This window comes from Papaver somniferum, chromosome 2 (assembly GCF_003573695.1).
Source record: "Papaver somniferum cultivar HN1 chromosome 2, ASM357369v1, whole genome shotgun sequence".
Lineage (NCBI taxonomy): Eukaryota > Viridiplantae > Streptophyta > Magnoliopsida > Ranunculales > Papaveraceae > Papaver > Papaver somniferum.
The window spans coordinates 101,167,831-101,173,830 of record NC_039359.1 but is presented as its reverse complement, the minus strand read 5'-3'; positions in this window follow the sequence as shown (position 1 = coordinate 101,173,830).

Genomic DNA, 6,000 nt, shown 5'->3' with positions numbered 1-6,000 from the left:
AATAAACTCGTTCCTCTAAACCATTATCGGCTTCGTAATCAAAAGGAAATACTACATCGTCTAAAACAGGGGTATCTCTAGTCAAATCCTTGTCCTTTTGAATAGGTGAATAATTGTTAAAATTATTAGGATCTGAACCAGAAATAATATAATCATTATAAGGCTCAATTGGATTACTAGATTCCTGATCACTATTCCTACATATTTCATGTTCTTCATCAATACTATCCTCATCATAATCATCATTATAACATGAAAAAGATCGAACCTCATCAAAACAAGTAGTGCTACCAATTCTAACCTTGTTATCTTGATTATGTAAATAACTATCTTCATTCTCAAGGGTATTATTGGATACACTATATCGGAAATTCAAGTAATTTCGAGCAATTCTTTCGTTCGTCTCAGCTATCCGCTTGAGGTGGTATTCTAAAGAAGGTTCACTCATTATTGTAGTTCTTTCGTCTATAATTATACTATTCATATCAGCTAACTTACGCGTCGACTCAGCTAACTTACGTGTTGACTCTAGTAAAGAGGAATTATCAGAAAGATCATAAAACGGACTACTTTTCAATAGTTTGATTGTATCCTCTAGAGACGAAGAACTAGTACTATAATCTTCTTACTCGTAAGACTGATGCATGTGTGGATAGTAATTGGGATCACCAGGGTATGACTCATATCCTTCCAAAGGATGGCGTTCCCAACCACTATTCCCAACATGGTCATAAAAAGGATGATGTCCATATTCAAATTCAGGTCGATAATCATTGTATTGGCTTCTATCATACCAGTTCGACATTCTTAATTACAAGGGAATTCTACACAATCACAAACAAGGCTGACTCGACCAAATCAAACCTATAGAATCTAGCAAACAAAAAGCATGATGGCTCCACTTAGATTGTTTTCTAGACCAGCTTCTATTCCTTCGAAAAGGAATTCGTTACAATTTGAGCACACCCCTCTGGAATCAATCCGAGCTAATGTAAGTTGAATTGAGGCAAGGGAAGCTCAGTGGAGCTTTGATACCCAAGGCCTCACCGCTATCACAAGGCGGCGCAGTCACGCATTCAACTCACAGAAACCATCATGAACTTTGAAGTGTGCTTAAAGAGCAACCAATATTTTTCGAACGAGTTTCCTATTAAGCTCGTTACCCTATTGGTCTCGTTTTATTCAAAATTTTAGGCTTAGGTTCGCGTTTGGTTTCGTTTTCCTAAGGCGGGCAAGAAGGAAACGGTGATGAAATCCGAGTCCTTATCTTGATTTGACCAGGCCTTTCCCTTTACTAGGAAATTAAAAACAGTCCAAATTCGTCCTCAATCAATGAATCACCTTAAGGAATACAGTAACTCGCTTACAGGAGATTCGCGAGTGTTTCAATGGACTTACCTCCCGTACCAGACGGAGGATGAACCGTTGAAGTCGACTCGGGCCACGACTCCTATGTCATGTACGAACCCGAGGGGCCGAGACGATATAGTAATCGTCGTCCTTCCCTGCACACAGTTTATATAAAAAAAAAATTGTTTAATAATACCCTTCCGTAGGGTTAAAAAAAAAGAAATAAAGTCCAATTGTTTAAAGTCCAAAATAAATAAAAAAATTATAGTTTTCCTCACACACTCTAAAAAAAATTAAAAATTAAATCCTAAAATTGTCCTTTTTTCTTCTCTTTTCGCTTTAAGTTTTTTCCTCTCCAAGTCCTTAGTGCTCCACTTCAAACCTTTAAATCAAAGAAAAAAAGACAAAGTAAAAAGGAACAAATAATTAAAAAAATATAAACCTAAAAAAATAAATAAAAATAAATCTATAAACAAGTCCGCGTCGGCGGCGCCATTTTTGTTGTAGTATTTTTCGTGCGAGGTAAATAAGGATTCGTTGCTCGGACTTGTAAAGATTTAAAAATAAAGATATATACAGAAAATATGTCACAAGATCAAGAGGAACCAGGACTCAAGATTCCAATGTGTTTCATATTCAAGTGGCTCAGAAATTAATCCTAGGCGATTATAGCTCAAAATAAAAAAAATATTAACTTTATCTTTGCCAAATTAGATTCCATAAAATATTACTTGTATATTATAAGCATGGCACATCAAGAATCCCTAGGACTAAGCATGTTCCATCAAACAAAATCACAAGTAATTAATTGAAATCATAAATCAATTAAACTCGGTGCAAAAAGTGAATTAAGAATTATTTAAATAACCACATGGCTGAAAAACAACTTCCTCCATCATCCCAGTATGGGGTTTAGCTACTCATAATAATCATGTTCTCAAAATACATACTTGATGCTCAAAATATGATTAAAAGAGTGATAAATATAAAACAATAAAACTACGACTCACAAAAGGCGTCCAGAAATCAACGATAGAAGACGACTGCTGTAAAACAACGATACTTAGCTGCTGTTGTTAACGTTGCGGAAAATAAGACTGCTCTGTGCAGTCTGTTCTTCGTGTTCTTCAAGGTCCTCTAATGGCAGCAGCAGCAGCAGCAGGTGGGAATTGCTTTTAATCCTTCTTCATCGCTCCTCTGCGTCCCAAACCTTCCCCAAACTCTTGATAAAGCTTCTCTGAACTCCCACAGGACTTTTTATACTCGACAGGCCCAAAAATCTCTTGGTTTAATTCCGAATATCTTCTATTATTCTTCACGGCCTCGTCCGTTATTTCTTTCCCTGTGGACTCTGATTTCTCGTTAATAGCAGATATTTGGTTCTTTGTTAAGATAGGATAGAAGCAAATCTTATGATATTTTCTGCTGATTAATCACCATATCTTCGAAATATGTTCACGCTCCTGCTGTTGACGCTGTCTTCCTCTAACAGATTATCCAGCCCATTTTGATTAGTTAAACTGCCCAAACTAACTTTGTTTGATCAATACAAGTCCAGCCCAATCATTTACAACGATTGAATCTCGTTAAAACACGTCCAATAATCCAACCCTAAATCTGCCAGGCGTGAAAGCTAGTTTTCCCGCCAATTTCTTCTTTTGATTTTGGGAAGGAAAGTGACCTCCCCTTTATCCAGTCCCGGTCTCCCTTTAGCACATGCCCGAAATGGGTTACCCCTTATCCAAAGTGAGGGTCCGTATAGTAATTTTCTCCCACGAGCGCAAAAACCAATGTTTTGGCCAATTTCGCCGCAAAAGCTTATTTCTCCAAAAATACCTACAGGGACATAAAAAGCCATAATAAATATAAAATCGAGCACTAATAATATATACAATTGAGATTATATAAGACACACAAATGCGTCTATCACCCTTAACCCAAATTTTTTTAATGGCAAATTTGCCCTTTACGTATTAGTGTTAGTAATATTGATTAGTGATTAAATATTTTGTTTAGTGATTAAGATAATTTTCAGAATTATAAAGGTTGTTTAGATGAAAAATTTTGGGGAAAAAAATCAAAGTTTTTATTGAGAAGGAGAGAAAGAGAAGGAGAAAGTGAGAAAATTTTAATTCTTGATTCAATGGAGTATGAGGAGGGTCATAATTCATCTAAAAAACCTAGGAAAATACACATCAACTACACCAATGATTCCCAAATGGCTGATTTCTTAAATTATGAGAATGATTTTACACCCACTCAAACTCAAGATGATGATTTTTATGAGCCAAATCCTGATGATGAAGACATTGATGAGGAATCCAATGCTTTTGATACACATGCACACTTCTATCCTATGTTTAATCTCACTTCTATAGCTCTCAATTATCAAAAGTTAGGTTTTTTGGATCATGGTTCGGCAAAACAGGTTGAGGTTCGGCTCACATCTATGAGCCGAATCTACCAACTGATGAACGGTTCGGCTCACTGAATCTGTTTGCAGCATGCGCCGAACCTATAATTTTTAATTCCAACCCTTTTGCTAGACACTAGTTCGGCTTATATGAAAGTTTCATACTAAGTCGAACAACATCCTGAATAGGCCGGAAAAAAAATAATTACTGGTTCGGCTTATATTTCGAAAATAGTATGAGCCGAACATCAATTTGTTATTTTTTGGGTTAAAATATTGTTATTGGTTCGGCACATATTGAGAATATCGTATAAGCCGAAACCTCTAAATGTTCATGGTTCGGCATATAATATGATTATCGTATGAGCCGAACATAATTTTTTAATTTTTGGGTTGAAATTTTTTTTATTGGTTCGGCACATATTGAGAACATCGTATAACCCGAAACCTTTAAATGTCCAGGGTTCGACACATAATATGATTATCGTATGAGCCGAATATTTCTATTATTTTTCCTTTCAAGTATTTGAACCTTGTAATATTCTTTGTAGATCGTACCCATGGAAGATCAACCTGATCCAGTAGAAATAATTCACGAGGATACCAAGGATCGCTTCCAAAATGATTTGGTATATAAGAACATTTTGTTTACCTTAAAGTTGTCGGAATGTTGTCGAAATATTCCAAAGTTTTGGAATGAACCTTTCTAATTACTTGTTTTGGAATGAACGCAGAGATGGAAAACTAAACCCGAAGTTCTGGATTGGCTTGAGGAACACGCGATGAAGATAAATTGTGTACTAGTTAAAGGACAACAAAGCCGATGGGATCGGTTTGAAATGATTTGTGACCGTAGTGGAACCGGCGCTAGCAAGGTTAAAAAGGGTATTGTATACGTTGGGAAGACCGGGAGAAAGAATAGGACGAAGACGAAGAAAAGAAATTGCCCTTTCAAGATCGTTTTCAACCTCAAGAATAAGTCCTTGAACAAAGAAGATCAATATTGGATAATGAATAAAGATATGGATTGTCGTCATAACCATCCACGTCCCAAAGACCTGCATGGACATGCGAAAGTAGCGCGACTCAAACCCGATGAGATGCTAGAAGTGGATAAAATGACACGAGCACGTTTGCCACCGTCTAGGATTCTTAGAAAATTGAAGGCGGACAACAAGAATAACAAGTCGACTATGCAAACTATCTACAATGCAATACAAAAGATTAGAAGACTCAATTTGCAAGGTAGGATGGTGATGCAACAAGTAATGTGGTTAGGGGTGAAGAATAACTACGCTTGCCAAAAGAAGTTGGATGAGTTCGGTCAAGTCACAGCCTTTTCCTTGCCCACCCGGAATGCGTCCAATTGGCTCTATGCTTCCCACAAGTTATTATATTGGATTGCACGTACAAGACTAATAAATATGAAATGCCATTGATGAACATTGTGGGGCATACTTCAACAAAGGCACCGTTCACCGTGGCTTTTTGTTTCTTGAAAAACAAGAAGAAAGAGAGTTATGTTTGGGCGTTAGAACAATTGAAGTTAATCTTCCAGGAGGGTGCTCTTCCTAAAGTGTTCATTTCCGATCAAGATTCATCGTTGATGTATGGTATTAAGAAGGTATTTCCGGATGCATTCAATTTTCTTTGGACGTTTCACATATGGTGCAATGTGAGGAAAAAATGCCAATCGAAAATTCAACCACTTGAGTTGAAGGAATTAGAGAATATTGATAAAATCCAACTGGAGGAGACACGAGTAAAGAAAAAGAAGGAATTCTTGAAAGAATATGAACACAATGAGATGTTGTGGGCTTCTTTCCAAGGCGAATGGGAAGCTTTGGTGTGGTCAATCACCGAGGATGTCTACGAAGAAAATTTTAAAATGCTTATTAAGCATTGGAAGACCGGCTACCCCGATGTTATTACTTACTTGGTCAAAGATGTGTTGGAACCTAATAAAGAAAGGTTCGTGTTTTGTTTCACAAATCGGCACAAAAACTTCGACAACCAAGCCACAAGTATGGTAGAGTCGGCTCATTATCGGTTAAAGAAGAACCTTTTTGGATGTGTTGACACTTTTGTCACGGTTTTTGATGCAATTGATGAATATTTCAAAAGTGATGTTGTGAGAATTAAAGCCGCCTTCGAGCATAACCTTATGTTCAGACACAAGAATTATGGTAGTAAATGGCTACGGGAATTAACTTATAGAGTCTCACATCTATGCATCG